Genomic DNA, 18,758 nt, shown 5'->3' on the forward strand with positions numbered 1-18,758 from the left:
GTCTCTGCTTTTTAATATTGCTATCTAGGTTGGTCATAACTTTTCTTCCAAGGAGTAAGCGTCTTTTAATTTCATGACTGCAGTCACCATCTGCAGTGATTTTGGAGCCCAGAAAAATAAAGTCAGCCACTGTTTCCACTGTTTCTTCATCTATCTGCCATGAAGTGACAGGACCGGATGCCATGATCTTCGTTTTCTGAATGTTGAGCTTTAAGCCAACTTTTTCACTCTCCACTTTCACTTTCATCAAGAGGCTCTGTAGTTCTTCTTCACTTTCTGCCATAAGGGTGGTGTCATCTGCATATCTGTAGTTATTGATATTTCTCCTGGCAATCTTGATTCCAGCTTGTGCTTCCTCCAGCCCAGCGTTTCTCATGATGTACTCTGCATATAAGTTTAATAAGCAGGGAGACCAGTTCAGTTCAGTTCAGTCGCTCAGTCATGTCCGACTCTCTGCGACACCATAAACTGCAGCACGCCAGGCCTCCCTGTCCATCACCAACTCCCATAGTCCACCCAAATCCATGTCCATTGGGTCGATGATGCCATCCAACCATCTCATCCTCTGTCATCCCCTTCTCCTCCTGCCCTCAATCTTTCCCAGAATCAGGGTCTTTTCCAATGACTCAGTTCTTTGCATCAAGTGGCCAAAGTATTGGAGTTTCAGCTTCAGCATCAGTCCTACCAATGAACACCCAGGACTGATCTTTATGATGGACTGGTTGGATCTCCATGCAGTCCAAGGGACTCTCAAGAGTCTTCTCCAACACCACAGTTCAAAAGCATCAATTCTTCGGCGCTCAGCCTTCTTCACAGTCCAACTCTCACATCCATACATGACCACTGGAAAAACCACAGTCTTGACTAGATGGACCTTTGTTGGCAAAGTAATGTCTCTGCTTTTCAATATGCTATGTAGGTTGGTCATAACTTTCCTTCCAAGGAGTCAGTTCAGTTCAGTTCAGTTCAGTTGCTCAGTCATGTCCAACTCTTTGCTACCCCATGAATCACAGCACACCAGGCCTCCCTGTCCATCACCAACCCCTAGAGTTCACTCAGACTCACATCCATCCAGTCAGTGATGCCATCCGGCCATCTCATCCTCTGTCGTCCCCTTCTCCTTCTGCCCCCAATCCCTCCCACCATCAGAGTCTTTTCCAGTGAGTCAATGCTTCACATGAGGTGGCCAAAGTACTGGAGTTTCAGCTTTAGGAGACAGTGGGGGACCTCAACTCGTGGGCTGCTCACTGGTTTTACCTGCTGCAGGGGCACCTCCATGGTCGGCTCTCTCCTTTCTTTAAAGGGCAGTGTTACAAGCCTCCCCAATGTTTTATGATACTTTTGTATGAGTTGGGGACCCATCCATAACGCGATTGCTTAGGAGGGGCGGCCTGGAAGGGAAAACGCGAAACTGTTAGTCGTTCAGTCGCATCTGAATATAGACTCAAATTGAGATGTAAAACGTTCTATCAGGCAATGACTAAGGCTGATTTCAGTATTTAAACAGCTGATGCGGTGAACTGGTTACACGGGCAGTGCATAATCTGAGTGCTTGAAAGGGTGGGGGAAAGGAGCCCCACAGGAAGCCGTGTGCCCAGGCTGGGTTCTCCGGAAGCGCACACTTAGGCATAGGTCGGAGTTCACGGTGTTCACAGGAAGTCAGCCCCTGGGAGGGAAAGGAGAAACAGGATGGCGGAGGAAGAAACTGTCCTGTGACGCAGACCCGCCAGAACCTCAGCCAGGTCTGGAGTGTTGCCCACCAGAGTGTCCGGCCTTGAGTCAGAATGGCTGGGTGCTTAATACCCAGCCCGTTGGTCCCAGGATGTGGGCTGGTGGGGAAGGGCGTGACCACCAGCACGGCTGACCCTGCAGGGGCTGATGGCTGGAGGCGGGCTGCCCGCTGTGCCCCTGCAGCCGGGCAGCGGGTCCCTCTTTGAAGGGGAACTGAGCCTCTCTGTCGCCCACCGTATAGTCGCCAGAGCCCGGGGGCGGAGGATCCCTGATGGAGGCTGGACCCACCCTCGGTCTGAACAGGGGTGGTGGAGCTGGGCTCCTGACGGGGATTCGGCAGGAAACAAACCCCTGGCCTTGCCCTCCCTTCTGTTTACAATGTCTGACTAGTGACTGCAGCCATGAGATTAAAAGACGCTCCCTCCTTGGAAGAAAAGCTCTGACCAACCTAGACAGCACATGAAAAAGCAAGGACATTACTGAGAAGGTCCATATAGTCAAAGTTACGGTTTTTCCAGTGGTCATGTATGGATGTGACAGTTGGACTATAAAGAAAGCTGAGCACTGAAGAATGGATGCTTTTGAACTGTGGTGTTCAACTGTTGGAGAAGACTCTGGAGAGTCCCTTGGACTGCAAGGAGATCCAACCAGTCCATCCCAAAGGAGATCAGTCCTGAATATTCGTTGGCAGGACTGATGCTGAAGCTGAAACTCCAATACTTTGGCCATCTGATGTGAAGAACCAATTCAGTGGAAAAGACCCTGATGCTGGGAAAGACTGAATGCCGGAGGAGAAGGGGACAACAGATGGATGGGTGGCATCACCGACTCAATGGCCATGAGTTTGAGCAAGCTCCGGGAGTTGGTGATGGATGGGGAGGCCTGCCTGGCATGCTGGAGTCCATGGGGTCACAAAGAGTCGAACACGACTGAGCAACTGAATTGACTGAGTGGCTCCCAGAGGTCAGACCTGATCAGAAATAACCACGGGAGCTAGAGAAATCCAGCCTGCAGCTGTGAGTGCCTTGAACTGAGTCAGGGAAGGGAAAGGACCCTGCAAGCAAACAGAGCCAAGAAATCCTCTCAGCAACTCTCCTGACTTTCTTTCCAGAGCATCAAGGCTTAGAACCAGGGCTTACTGACTGCCAGCCGCCAACGCCCCAGCCTGTGTGCTCCCCGTCGGGTCAGGCCACCTTGACTCACTGAGAAAAACTTCAGGAACGAAAGCCTCAGCCCCTCAGCTACCGGGAGTGCTGGTGACCCCTTAGGGGATGGTGATCACTGACAGCCATTGTGCCCAAGGGCGTACCCCTTTCTGTGGTTCGTGCATGTGTGCCAAGTCACCTCAGTCTGTCCAACTCTGCAACCCTGTGAACTGTAGCCCACCAGGCTTTTCTGTCCATGGAATTCTCTTAAGAATACTGGAGTGGGTTGCCATGCCCTCCTCCAGCGGATCTTCCCAACCCAGGGATTGAACTCACGTCTCTTATATCTCCTGCATTGGCAGGGGGTTCTTTACCACTAGCACCCCCTGGGAAGCCCAAGCTGACAGGGGTGAGGAGTCTGCCATCTGGCCAATTATTTACAGTGTTAAACTGTGTGTCTCCACCCACTCAAGAGCAGGGAGTTTGGTTTTGTTCATAGCTGTATGTACACATTGCCGTGTTAACACACAGTGTGATTTCAGATAAATTTGTTAATGAATTCATTCACTGAGCGCTAAGCCTATGCCAGGCACTGATGACATAACCCAGAGGAGCCTATGGTGCGTTCCTAGGACAGACTCCTCTCCCACATCCTCTGCTGTAACTCTTCCCTGAAGTACCCAGATAATAGTATCTCACGCATATATCCTGAGTTTTCCAGGTGCTAAAAGCCACCACCAAATGGAAGAAATTAAGCTTGATGATCAAGAAACTGCTTGATGATCATGAGCACATAGCCCTCAGACCTACTGATGCCTCAAGATTGACAATGTTAACCCAACAGCCCTGTTACCACACCATCAGCCAATCAGAGAGCTGTGCATGAGCTGATCGCAGGCCCTGGGAGGCCCCTCCCTTTCCTGGCTTTTAAAAGTGCTTCGCGGAACCCCTTTGAGGAGTTTGGGTTTTCGAGGACAGTCTCCCCGGCTCCTCGCTTGGCCCTGCAATGACATTTCTCTGCTCCAAGCTCCAGTGTTCGGTATTTCAGTTTGTTTGGCCTCACTGTGCGTCAGGCACATGAACTTGTGTTTAGTCGCAATGATGCTTTCAGAAATTCTGATCTATGGGGAAATTAGACCAGTTGAAACATACTGGTAACATAGTGCAGCAAGTGGTCAAGTGACGTGAGTTGCTTGCTCTGCCCGGGCAGAGCTTCATTGAGAAGGAGATAAGGGACTGCTCCCCAGGGAGGAGCCAGGCAGAGAGGCCCGGCACTGGGTGAACCCCAGGATGACCTGAGCAGGCAGGCCAGTGATCGTAGAGGTATCTAGGACATCAGGTTCAGGAGGACAACGAGACGGGGGAGGCCAGGCAAGCCCTAAGATCCCACACCACCACTTACGGAAACTTGTCAGAACGTGAGCATGAATGTGCCAAGTCTCACACAGGAGGCAGATCACTGCCACGTCAGGTCTGCCACGTCGGGTACAGTGGCAGGAAACAAGGAGTAATGTCCATGTCAATCAAGAGGGAGACAGCCGAGTCAATAAAGCAACTTCCGTACTTTGGAACTGCAGCTTTCAGAGGGAGTTGCGTCGGTCTGTATGCACCAACTTGGAAAGACTGTACATAATACATTAGAGGGGAAGGGAGATTATATACTGATACCCATTTCATTCAAGTATGTGCACACATATGTTTATATAAACAGAAAAAGTCATCTGGAAGGAAGCAGACAGTTGGGACTGTGGAAGTGGAACAGACAAGGGGAGGCTATCACTTTGGGGTATTATATGAATCTGTTAAAACCAGCATGGATTAACTTTTAAATCAAGGGGGAAAATATATAAAAGAAAGTCCAGGGAGCTTGTGGTCACTGGGCATCAGGGACAAGCTGAAGGTGCACAAGATCAGGTCAGAATAATTGATCAAAACAGGTCACAGGGGTTAAAGCGAACGAGAGACAGAAATCAGGGAGGTGAGCTAGTTCAAGAGCAGGGCAGGGCGGTGGGGAGGGGCAGAGACCCAGGAGACCTGCGTCTAGGAGATGCACTGCTGACCTCTGCAGGGACCCACTTCCCGAAGCCTCGCATGTGCAGTAGGCACACAGGGCACTCCTGCGTTAGGTGATAGATTTTACTTACCGCCAAGTTTTCATTACATGAGTATTATGTGGGTGCTTTCTCCTTGTCAACAATCCCAGTCCATCTTCCTGGAGGGAAAGGCCACGTGGAAAGAGAGGGCCTGCGGGAGAAGCCACGTGCCAAAGGCCTGTGGTGCCCAGCCTGAGAGTGGGGCCGTCCTAACCCTGCAGCCCAGCCCAGCGAGTGCAGCCCCCAAGAGAGCCAGCTGGTTCTAGTGGGACAGAGACCCAGCGAATCGCAAGTTTTGTGTCAAGCCACTAAGTTTTGGGGTGATGTGTTATGCAGCCGCAGATAACTAATACTCGCCTATCCTATCCCCAGTGTCAATCTGCTCCACTTGCAAGGAAAAAAACCTCAAAATGTGTTCATATCATTACTTTGTTTTTAATAGTGCCATCAACTATCTTTTTTTTTTTTGCAATCCCTTTTATCTTTTTGAGTAGTTTCTGAGCTTTATAAACATAGATCCACACTCCATGTATTGTAGTGAGAATGGAATTGTGGAAAACTCACCCAGTGAAATATTACAGCGTGAAGTAAACATTGCCACACACAATACCAAGGAAGGATGAAGCTTGGAGGCACAGTTATTGTACTGAAAACATCACCTTGCAGAAAACTAAAATACGGATCATTCATCTTTTTATATGGTTCTTGGCCATTTCTTCTTGAGTTTCTGCTACATTTCTTTTATCCATTTTTCTTTGGGATTGTCTTTTTCTTCTTAATTTGTTGGAATTCTTTATAAATTTTAAGAAGTGTCCCCCAAGATTGGAGTACTAGAAATTACTTGAATCTTGAGAAACATTTCTAAAGATAGAGTTTAAAATGACCAAACCAAACCAACCAATAAAAAAACACTCTGGAAGATATTGGAAAAAAAGAACAAATAAAATTAACGTGTTACACCACCTCTTTAACTTCTTAGCTGAAAATCCCAAGACTCAGAGACCCAGTAGAAATTTGCCAGAAAGAGGCTATTTACATAAATCCACAATGTACAGAGGTCCTATTTCATATTTTCTTTCTACCAAAAGGAAATGCATCATTAAACTTGAGATATGACCCCCTTTTAAACATTTGCTGGATAGACCAATGAATTACTGTTCTTTCCAGTAGTGAATTTATATAGCACTAAGGAAAGATAAACTCCTTTAACCCCTGTAGAGTCACATTTCTTTCGCTTGGGTCACTTGATAGGGCCATTATAGACTCAGATGACGCGCGGGACTCTGTTTAATATCTGGCAATTTTCTTGTGCCTCTTCACTTATTAAAAGAATGTATCCATTAGCAGTCATTAGTACATTCTGTCAAGATGGGAGCTAAATTCTCCTTAACGGCTTAAGAGAATGCTTTTTCAAGAGAAATAATGGACTTAATTGCTCAGTGAAATAGTTATTGCTTTCTTTGTCATAACCTCTCCCTCCTCCCCGCAGTGGAATCAGACACTGGTTACCCCGGTCAAAGATCCAGGCCGTTTCCTCGCTACCCTGTGAGTCAGCCCTTGCTCCAGCCTATGGCCTCTCTGGTGGCAGGCTGCTGTCCCCAGGAATAAGCCGAGTTCCTCACCCATCACAGGGAGGGGCCAAGGCCTGGAGAAAGAGGAATAAGGCACTCACTGAGCAAGCAGCTTCGTTTGGAGGGACTCTGTTTTAGCAACAAGCCGCATAACATGTTAGAGAAATGATCACCTGTCCTGGGACTCCACGCTGACATTAATCTCCTTTTTGACCTTTCATTTGAAACATATGCTCTGTGGAAAATGTGGTTCACAGGAGGGAGCTTGTAGGAGTGTGCGTGTGTGTGTGTGTGATTAAAAAGAGTTTTCTGTGTCACTTATTTATATGAAACCTTAAAGTTTATATAGTGAAAAGCTTCTACCTCTTAAATACGATCTCTCTCTCCAGGCTTTGTCTTATTCTTACTCCTTTCCTCACAGGTCAGTCCACCCTCAGGGACATTTATAATTGGCACCCACATCAGCTAAAACATCTTCAGGTGAAAATAAGAAAATACTAACTCACAGAGACAAGAGACATTTAATAAACCTAAGTGTCACAAGAAGTCTGCTGCTGCTGCTGCTGCTAAGTCTCTTCAGTCGTGTCCGACTCCGTGCGACCCCATAGACGGCAGCCCACCAGGCTCCCCCGTCCCTGGGATTCTCCTGGCAAGCACAAGAAGTCTAGATGTTGGCAAATCCAGACTTTGTTCAGCAGATCAACCAGGGCACCAGCGCCCGAAGTTCTTACTGTCTTTCTGCTTTGTCACCCTCAGAGTGTCAGCCACACCCTTCAAGGTGCTGCTCCAACAGTTTCCATTCTCTCCTGGGAGGTCACTATCAGGAAGAAAGGAGATGAATGCAGAACAGCCCTTCTCCTCATGGAGAAAATCCTTCCCAGGAATCCATGAGTCTCATTGGCTAGAGTTGGATCGTGTGGCTCACCCCTGGGCCAATCAGAGGCAAGTGAGGTACCATATCTGGACTCAGGCCGATCATGATTTTTCCTCTCGATCTGGGCCCTGGCAACCCAAACACAGGCGGGATTCTACTCAGAAAGAAGGAGGAAGAGCTGTTGAGGGGGAGACAGCTCCCATATCCTTATTTCCAGCCCTGACAGTTCTGTCATCTGATTGCACCTTTCCAACTGTCTGGACTACCTACCTCAATGTTCTGTTGCCTCAAACACAGTCTGTCAGGGGAAATTCCTTTTCCCGTCTAATAGGTGGCTCCTTTTTCTGCATTTCTCAACTTTTCCAGTGGTAGTTTCATCCATCCATCCATCATGGAGGTTGCAACCCTGAGAGTCATGTATTTTTTTAACTTTTTTTGTTTTAAGAGCTGAAGTTCCAGTACTTTGGCCACCTGATGCTAAGGGTCAACTCACTGGAAAAGATCCTGATGCGGGGAAAGACTGAAGGCAAAAGGAGAAGGGGATGGCAGAGGGTGAGATGGCTAGAGAGCATCACCAACTTGATGGACACGAATTTGAGCAAACTCTGGGAGATCATGAAGGACAGAGGAGCCTGGTGTGCTGCAGTCCATGGGTTTGCAGGGTCAGACATGACTTAGCAACTGAACGACAACAGCTTATTTATTTATTTGGCTCTGCTGCTTGGCATATGGAATATTAGTTCCCCAACCAGGGACTGAACCCATGCCCCCTGCAGGACTGCCAGGGAAGTCCCCAGCATCATTTCTGATGCCCTCTCGGTCTGGACTGCCTTATCCAGTTGGTCTCCAGAGCAGTAGAATCTTCATCCCATGCTGGCTCACCACCCCCACCATCTCCACCACCTGTCAGTCACCTGTTCCGGATGCGCATGGACCACCTCATTTCACCCGCAATGGGCGCCAGCCTCCAGGGCCATGTGCTCTGCAAGCAGACCCACCTTCCTAAAAAAAAGCCTGCAGCCCTCATCCCTCCTGGTCTAGAATGAGGCTCCCGTGTTCCTACAGGAGGAAAACCCATAGTACTTAGTTTAGGTTTTAAGATCGTCTAAACACTATCTTTTAAAAAGGATTCCCCATTATTTTCTGCTCCAGCCACACTAGTTGAGTCATTGTTCCCTGAAGTATGTTTTAATGCCTTCCCATTACGACATCATTCGCCAAGATAAGACCTTTCTGCTTTCTCTCTCTTTTCTGAATCCTACCTGGTCAACTCCTGTCTCACTGCTGAAATCTCCTTAAAATATCCTAGGCTTCAGTGAACATTTTCTCCTCTGAAATCCTACTTGCTAGTGGAAATATGAGTCAATTTTTAAGAAGAAATTTCAGGATTAAATAATTAGGCAAGAATAATTCTCTTATGGCCATATTACCAGTGCTTTGTAATATGCCATAATAATGCTTACATGGTAAATAATGATACAATACCCATTGTTCAATATTGAAGAAATTTTTAAAAAATATTCCATTCTGATTATTAAACTTCAGAAAGTTTGTAATCTTTTCAAAAGATTAAAGTATTAGTACTATAAAACAAGACTGCATCAGATTCTTCAAAAGGCTGCCAGTGAATCTATGCAATTTGATGTCATCTATCAGTGGAAAGACCATTCATTCATTCATTCACAGTCAGAAGATTGCAATTTTATTGCCTGACAACTGTCACCAGAATTCTTGGCAGGAGAACTCTCTATATTTAGGAGAATATCTTGACAAATTGCTTGAGGATAGAGGGTGAGATTCAGAAAGAATCTGACGACACTGTGTGTATCCGACACCACGCTCATGTCCAGGGAAGTGGAGGATTTAGCCTCCTCACCATTTCCTCAAAAAGAAATGCCAAGCCATTTAAAGAAAAATGGCAACGTTACCAAGACAGAGCATTATGTAGAAAATCAGAAGACACACAGAACTCTTTTCTGTTCACATAGTTTACAAGAACTATAGCAAAAGAGCAGAGGCCTCGAAATTGCTCCCAAACTTAGGTGAAGGCGGCCCTGGTACTAAGTCACCCACAGAGCTTCTCTGAAGGAGTTTGTGCAGGTGTGGCTTTTGGTGGGTATCTAGGATTGTTCTATTTACTCTGGCTGTGCCACTTAAGGCTTTGTCAGAACTCTCTGAACTTATCTCTTCCTTTGGGACATAGAAGTGGGAAGCCAACGCCACACCCAAGCCTGCCTGTGTTTTATTTTCTAGATGCACATACACACTTATGTTTCTTTTCCAGAAGACTGAGTTCTCATTTCTCAATTCACGTTTCTTTGGTAACATTGCCTACATTTGTAGTGATGCTTTTGGTTGCAAGTAAAAGAAAACTGCTTTTCAATCAGCTTATACCCTAAAGGAGACGGATGTGTTCATGTAGCTGAAACAGTCCAGATGCTGGGTGGCCATCAGGTCTGGTTCCACAAGTCCCCAATCTGCTTCTCTGTGATTTCCTTGTCCCCTGCCTCTTTTGTGGGCTGATTGCACACTTAGGCTGACAGCAAGGTGACTGGTGCATTTCCTGACCTTGCAGCCTGGCCACAACAACGTCCATTAGAAGAATCATCTCATCCAGCAGCTCCACTCTTAAGATCAGAAACCCTCCTGATCAGAAACCCCTACCAAACCTTCCATTTCATCTCACTGGTCAGAATTTGGTCACATGACCACTTCTAAACCAATCTCCTTGGCCTGAGGAATGCCACATGCTGATTATCTAAGATCTAGATTCTGAAACTAATCTCTGGGGCAAGGGGGCAGGATTACTCATGGACCAATCAAACCCCCGTGCAACTGCAGGTGGAGTTAGCTTCTGTAAACCTCGGGCAGGTGGGGGGGGTGGGGGGCAGAGTATCTTTGAGCAAAAAAAACAAGGGTGCTCCCAGAACGAGGCGAGAGGGAACGGACGCTGAATCGGCATCTTCAAAGTTTGTTCTGTACAAAACTGTAGAATGCCCACTTCAGCCTGGGGATCTGAACCGGATACGGCGGCGTCTGGTAACCAAAGGCCCGAATGTTCACAGAGTTCAAGTCTGCTAGATCTTTATCTAACAACGTCTAAAAATGTCCACACGGAAATGAGAAACATGTAAATAATTGCAGCTCTGTGGGTGACTGTACCGCAGCATACGTAAAGCCAGTTGTTCCCACTCCACATGGGAGACTAATCAGCTTAATTACACGGCAAAAAACAACTCAGGAACCAAAACTGCCCCAGGGTTTCATCAGAGGCAAATAATAGAAGCTGACAAATACACTTTTTCCAAACAGAAAAAATAGGTAAAATCTTGGAAAGGACCTATCAGCAGTGAAGTGGTCTTTAATTGCTTTCTTTAAAAGGAGCTGGTAAATACACTCTTTTCAGATAGAAAAATAGATGAAATGTTGTAAAAAAAAGTCAGAGACGGCAGTTTTTAATTGCTAATCATTAGTATCCATTTTTCTTCCTCCACCAAGCTTACATTCAGAATTTTCTTAATGCTTTCAAAAGACTGTCGGTTCCGTGGCAGTGGTGGGCAGCCTGTGAATCCCTTCCTGCTTTAAGCTCAAATTGACTTGGAAGTACAGTTGACCCATTCTTCCAACAAAACAGCTATTGAGGGCCTCTGAGGTACCAGGCTGCCCTGTGCCCGTCGAATCATCACGTGGTCAGCCAGCTGCCTCCCTCCCCTGTCAGAGGAAGGGGGCTCCTTGGAAGCCATCATCCGATGTCCCCTGTGACATTAGGCCTTCTTCTGAGCTGCCTTGACCCTTCCTCTGATGTCTGTTCAGATGGGTCACTGACTTATTGGGCTCCCCCTGCCAAGAAAGAGCCGCATAGAGTGCCATGTGGGAAGGGAAGACAGAAATCACTAACAGAGCTCTCACTCCAGAGACCCTGGCAGCCTTCCTGGAGATGGAGCTCCACCAGGAAAGAAAGCAGGACACACACAGATCGGAGAGCTGGAAACCTGAGACCCAGAGGGTAGGCAGGACAGGAGAGAAATGTGTCTTTCAATCCCAGGTTAACTCGGAATGCATCTGGGATGAGAACAGCTCCTGCTGCTAAGTCGCTTCAGTCGTGTCCGACTCTATGCGACCCCATAGACGGCAGCCCACCAGGCTCCCCCGTCCCTGGGATTCTCCAGGCAAGAACACTGGAGTGGGTTGCCATTTCCTTCTCCAATGCATGAAAGGGAAAAGGGAAAGTGAAGTCGCTCAGTCGTGTCCGACTCTTCGCGACCCCATGGACTGCAGCCCACCAGGCTCCCCCGTCCCTGGGATTCTCCAGGCAAGAGTACTGGAGAAGGGAGGCTGCACCAATAGAGAACAATGGGAATGAATGAGGGGAGTAAAGGCTCTGGAAATTAGAGACAAAAGCAGGCCTGGTGAGCAAACGAAAGGGCAAATAGCCTGCGTCTCAAAAGCAGGGGTGTGATGTATATGTGTGTGTGACTGTGTGTGTGTGTGTGCCTATTACTGTGTATCTGTGTGTGCGTAAGAACGAAGTTACACTCAGTGCTCTGTGTAGTCTAAGTAGGAAGCAAATCCCAAAAAAGAGATGGTGGTGGTGGTGTAGTTGCTAAGTTGTGTCTGACTGTCTGACTCTTGCAACCCCGTGGACTATAGCCCTCCAGGCTCCTCTGTCCATGGGATTCTCCAGGCAACAATACTGGAGTGGGAGCCATTTCCTTCTCCAGGGGATCTTCCCAACCCAGGGATCGAACCCAGGTCTCCTGCATTGCAGGCGGATTCGTTACCGACTGAGCTACAAGGGAAGCCGCCCACAAAAAAAGGGGGGGGCTGGATATATGTGAACATAAAGCTGATTCACTTTACTGTACAGCAGAAAGTAACACAACATTGTAAAACAACTATACTGCGAGAAAAATTAATTTAAAAGCAGAATGAAGTTCCAAAGCTCACCCCTTAACAGAGACAAGATCGACAGGATCTGACCACACGTGCCTCTGCAGAAAATTGGAAATGGTCCACACAGGTTTTCCACCCGAGGTTTTCCAATCCTTTTGGACATAAAGTCCTCTATTCTGATGGCAAAAATAACTGGCCACCTGTCCTCTTCTGCTGTTTATCAATATCTGCGGATTGGGAACATATGTGATACCCGAGGAGCCCCCACTGCACTCACGGGCCTTTGTGGAGCTAAGGTAAGAGAGGGCTGCTTACGCGGACCTCTTCGGCAATGGTGCTCCTTCTCAGGGTGGCCTCAGCCCCAGAGCAGGACAGATGGCCCATGGAAGAGAGCTGGGGCTGGTGCTCAGTCCTCGAGTGAGTCCCTCAGGTGGGCACCTTGGCGAGAGGAGAGTGGATGCCCCCATTCTGAGGCCCCGAGGACCGAAAAGCGCTGAGGGCTCAGGAAGACTTCATCATGAGATGGTGTTTGGGTCACAACACCAGCATGCAGTTGCATCTGAAAAATAGTCATCCTGTGCTTCACAGACAAAGCTTTGGGCACTGAAAAGGATTCGGATACTTCTTGCCATGACTGCCCCTCCCCAAGGCTCTGTGGTCCACAGCAGGGGGTTCAGACTACCCCAACTTCTGTCTAAGGGCCACCAGGGGCATTAATCAGGGGGGCACCCCACACTCAGTTCACAGCTGCAGACCAAGAGGGCGAACCGGAGAGAGAAGGAAGGCAGACTTAGCACTTGGCCCCAGCAAACAGATCACAGGACTTCGTGCTAAATGAATCCCTTCACATTTTGTTCACACATTTTTGTGTGTCTGTGGAAAATATGCCAACACATGAATAATCTTAACATAAAATTCTGAGTTATTAATATCCTTTAACTATAGCCATGAGTTAACTTATTCACTCAAGCATTCCAGCATAACCAAAATGTACCACTTTAAAAGCTACTTGGAGGTATTGTTTTCCCCGCAAAGGGCAGATTCCGTAGACGAGCACTCCAACTTTGTCCCGTCACTCCCACATCCAGCCAGGCCCTGGGGTCAAGGAAATAGGAAAATAAGCCTTGATATCTGTTACCTGTTCTCTTGAGCCTTCACGATACTTTGTCACAAGGCCTTTTATACTGTATAAGGTATTCATTTTAAGGCTTTTATTAAACCACAAACCATAAACCGCAGAATAATTTTTGAGAGTTAAGAGGAAGTTTTGTTTTCACAATAAACTTACGAGTTAACAGAGCGAGTATTATATCTTTGCCTGATGAATAGATTGAGGATAGAGGGACAGAGATGATACTCTCAAAGTATTAGGGGAAGGAGTCCGTGAAAAGGTACCTCCACTGCATGAAGCCGCTTTATACAGGGCGAGTCTCATTCACAAGTACCAGAGTTCTCACCTTTTTAGTTGAAGACAGCTTCCTGCGGCGTCCAGTAGACTTCACCTCGCACCCGTCCTATACGTAACAGTTTGCACCTGCTAAGCCCCGACTCCCCAGCCACCCCTCCCCACCCCCTCCCCATGGCAACCGCCGGAATGTGCTCTGTGTCTGTGAGTCTGTTCCCGCCTCACGCAACAGTCCCCTTGTGTCGTATTTTAGATTCCCCACATGAGTAATATCATATGATATTTGTCTTTCTATGACTTACTTTGCATAGTATGATGATAAAGAATGAGTAATGCCACTGCAGCTGATTTCCAGCTCTGAATGCAGACTTGGGAAGAGATGTATCAATAGCACAAAATTATTTGCTGTTTGTACCATAAAACGTAGTAGAATAACTGGGAAGTGAAGGATTTTGAGCTTTTGTTGAAACTGTTTTTGAACATAATTTATTTAATTGTGAGTGTATATAATTTGATTTTTAATAATTTGTTATTGTTCAGTCACTAGGTCGTGTCTGATTCTTTGTGACCCCATGGACTGCAGCACACCAGGCTTCCTTGTCCTTCACTATCTCCCAGAGTTTGCTCAAACTCATGTCCATTGAGTCGATGATGCCATCCAACCATCTCATCCTCTATTGTCTCCTTCTCCTCCTGCCTTCAATCTTTCCCAGCATCAGGGTCTTTTCCAGTGAGTCAGTTCTTTGCATCAGGTGGCCAAAGTATTGGAGCTTCAGCTTTAGTATCAGTCCTTCCAATGGTTGATTTCCTTTAGGATTGACTGGCTTGATCTCCTTGTAGTCCAAGGGACTCTCAAGAGTCTTTTCAGCACCACAGTTCAAAAGCATCAATTCTTTGGTGCTTCACCTTCTTCATGGTCCAACTCTCACAACCATGACTACTGGAAAAACCATACCTTTGTCGGCAAAGTAATGTCTTTGCTTTTTAATATGCTGTCTAGGTTAGACAAAGCTTTTCTTCCGAGGAGCAAGCATCTTTTTAATTTCATGGCTGCAGTTACCATCTGCAGTGATTTTGGAGCCCAAAATAATAGTCTGTCACTGTTTCCTTTTTTTCCCCAACTATTTGCCATGAAGTGATAGGACTGGCTGCCATGATCTTAGTTTTCTGAATGTTGAGTTTTAAGCCAAATTCATTTTCCTCTTTCACTTTCATCAAAAGGCTCTTTAGCTTCTCTTCACTTTCTGCCATTAAAGTGGTATCATCTGCATATCTGAGGTTGTTGATATTTCTCCCAGAACTCTTGATTCCAGCTTGTGCTTCATCCAGCCTGGCAATCTGAAAGATGTAATCTGCATGTAAGTTAAATAAGCAGGAGACAACATACACGTCTTTACATACTCCTTTCCCAACTTGGAACCAGTCTGTTGTTCTATGTCCAGTTCTAACTGTTGCTTCTTGACCTGCATACAGGTTTCTCAGGAGGCAGATAAGGTGGTCTGGAAAATTCTCTTTAGGAATCTTCCACAATTTATTGTGATCCATACAGTCAAAGGCGTTAGCATAGTCAATGAAGCAGAAGTAGATGTTTTTCTGGAATTCTCTTGCTTTTTTATGATCCAGTGGATGTTGGCAGTTTGATCTCTGGTTCCACTGCCTGAAGTCCAGTGCCCACTCCGGACTTAGATGATGTGAAATAAATTGCTCTTGTTATTTTGAGTAAGCCCGTTTGACTCTGTTTTCTGTGACTTTCATTGGAAAGAGTTCTGTCTAAAAGGCCAAACAAAAGTCCCTATAGCAACTCAGCAGCACACCTAGAAACCAGGCCTGTTTTTACTAACATCTAGTATTTAACTCGGAGAAGGCAATGGCACCCCACTCCAGTGCTCTTGCCTGGAAAATCCCATGGATGGAGGAGCCTGGTAGGCTGCAGTCCATGAGGTCACTAAGAGTCGGACACGACTGAGCGAATTCACTTTCACTTTCCTCTGCCTTTTATAAATCCAGCTTGAACATCTGGAAGTTCTCAGTTCACGTACTGTTGAAGCCTAGCTTGAAGGATTTTGAGCATTACCTTGCTAACATGTGAAATGAGTGCAACTGTGCAGTAGTTTGAATTTTCTTTGACATTGGCCTTCTTTGGGACTGGAATGAAACCGATCTTTTCCAGTCCTGTGGCCACTGCTGAGTTTTTCCAAATTTGCTGGCATACTGAATGCATCTTTTAGGATTTAAAATATATCACCTGGAATTCCATCACCTCCACTAGCTTTGTTCGTAGTGATGCTTTCTAAGACCCACTTGACTTCACACTCCAGGATGTCTGGTTCTGGGTCTGTGACAACACTATTGTAGTTATCTGGGCCATTAAGACCTTTTTTTGTACAATTCTTCTGTGTATTCTTGTCACCTCTTCTTAATCTCTTCTGCTTCTGTTAGGAACTTACTAATTCTGTCCTTTATTATACCCATCTTTGCATTAAATGTTCCCTCTTATCTCTTACTCTGAAGAGAGATCTCTGGTCTTTCCCAGTCTATTGTTTTCCTCTATTTCTTTGCATTGTTCACTTAAGAAGTCTCAGTTCACTGGGTTTACCAAATTCCTGAAAATATAACAACTGTCTCTCACCAATCTGTGGGAACCAACACTGCATGTCACTGACCCAAGCTCTCCTTTCAAGTTCTTTGAAATTTAAAACAAAATAAAATATTATCCCCTACCCAGGGCACATAACTAGTTGTAGGCCTTAATAGCCCTCTCCCAAACCAACACACACATTTTGAGAATTTTTAGATTGTGCAGGTGAAGACATAGCCATCTGTGGCTAAACTCAAAGTCCTCGAGCCAGTGGGACAAGGATTGTTGATACAGTTAAGGTATAAGGTGACTGAACATTGTTCATACAAACTTCCTGAAGCACAGAACAAAGAAAATCCATCCTCCTGTTGCGGAGAAAGGGAGTATTTTTTGGTCTGGATTATTCAGCTTGGCTATTGACCAAATTCAACCAAATAATTACACAAGTCTTTATTTTATTATTATTATTATTTTTTGGCCAGTCCTACATTGGCCAAAGTTTTAGGTTTGGGACATGAAATACTGGCACTGGGAAAGATAGTAAACAGTCAAGCTCAGCTCATCATTTTACAGGTGAGGAAACTGAGCAGGCCCAAGTCTAGACTAAGGCAAAGTAGACAGGAGGGCTGCAGAATTTAAGGAGGCATATATTCTAAGTTTGGGGTAAGTGTACACAATCCTGAGCAACCTCCTCAAATGTTGTGCCCTAACACCTAACTTGCCTCACCCTTGATCTGGTCCAGAAACTGATGCCCAGAAAGGCCTAGTTCACCTGCCTAGTTGTAATCAGAGCTGGAACTAGCACAGATCCTACAACCCCTGATCTGGCACCTGCCCCCATACGGCAGGTTGCCTCCAGATTTGTCTGCCCTTCCAAGAAAAGACCCTCAAAGCTAAGCAGGAAGTTTTCTGCACAGCTGGGCCAGTGGTTCTCAGTCTTGGTGGCAAACCAGATTTCCTGAGGGAGTTTTAAACATTCTGATTCCTGGGTCTCCATCTCTGAGACTATTTTATTTTATTGGCCATGCCACATAGCACATGAGATCTCAGTGTCTGAACCAGGGCTCAAACCCATGTCCCTGCAGTGGAAGTACAGAGTCTTAACCACTGGACCACCGAGGAAGTCCCATGTCTGAGATTTTAAATCAACTGTTCAGGAATGAGTCCTGGAAATATTTTTGCTTATTTACTTTTAAAGCTCCTCTATGATTATTATATGCATCCAAGGTTGAGGACCCTGCATAATAACAGTAACAATAACAGTAATAACTTTGCTTGTAGAAGACCATGTTAGCCAAAGAGAAGGTTCTGTTTATACCAGGATGTTCATATATCAGTGTTCATGTCTTTTTCCATTATTATTGTTAAGTCAGTGTATTCTCTGCATCCATAAAGAACCATTCTGTTGTTTTTTTTTTAATAAATAGAAATAAAATGAGAAGGGAACACTTTAGCCTGGATTAAGACCCTGGGCAGGAATTGCTCCTGGCAACAGGACCTTAAGAGTGTGGCAAGGTGATCACCCCATCCTGTTGGACTTCACTCTCACCGGGGAAAAATGCTTGTTAGGCAAAGCAATATGTAACTAAGGGAAAGGTGTAGTGTCCTTAAGAAGGCAAGCCAACAAACTATTTTTAAGTACTTGGAAAATTATTTTGAATTGAATCATTTGACCAAATGATGGCTTTCCTCATTTACAGATCACTCTTCCTATTGATGGAAACACAGAAGCTCCTCCAAGGCACAGAGCGGCTTTACCTTTTACATCACTGTTAACCAGGGATTAGAGAGTAAGTGTTCTGCACTTAGTCAAAAACATTCTAAAATATAGGCTTTTCCACAACATAGCATGCCCAGAAATCCCTATATTACTCAAGAGAAATGTAACCTCTATCAATCAAGTTGTAGTAGTAATTACTTGATTTTATGCATTTGTCAAAAATTATAGAACTGTATGCTAAAAATGAGGAATTTCACCATAAGAAAATAATATCTTATAATTTAACTAATTAAATATCTATATAGATATAATATATAATATTATATAATCTATGTAAATATCTATATAGATATAATATATAATATTATATAATCTGTGTAAATATCTATAATAAATGTCTATGCATGCATGCATGCTAAGTCACTTCAGTCGTGTCTGACTCTGTGTGACCCTATAGACAGCAGCCCACCAGGCTCCTCTGTCCACAGGATTCTCTAGGCAAGAATACTGGAGTGGGTTGCCATTTCCTTCTCCAATAAATATCTATAGATACTATGGTATCTATAAAGAAAGCTGAGTGCTGAAGAATTGATGCTTTTGAACTGTGATGTTGGAGAAGACTCTTGAAAGTCCCTTCGACTGCAAGGAGATCAAGCCAGTCAATCCTAAAGGAGATCAGTCCTGCATAGTCATTGGAAGGACTGATGTTGAAGCTGAAACTCCAATACTTTGGGCACCTGATGCGAAG

The sequence above is a fragment of the Bison bison genome, unplaced genomic scaffold, assembly GCF_000754665.1.
Source record: "Bison bison bison isolate TAMUID 2011002044 unplaced genomic scaffold, Bison_UMD1.0 scf7180017864374, whole genome shotgun sequence".
Taxonomy (NCBI): domain Eukaryota; kingdom Metazoa; phylum Chordata; class Mammalia; order Artiodactyla; family Bovidae; genus Bison; species Bison bison.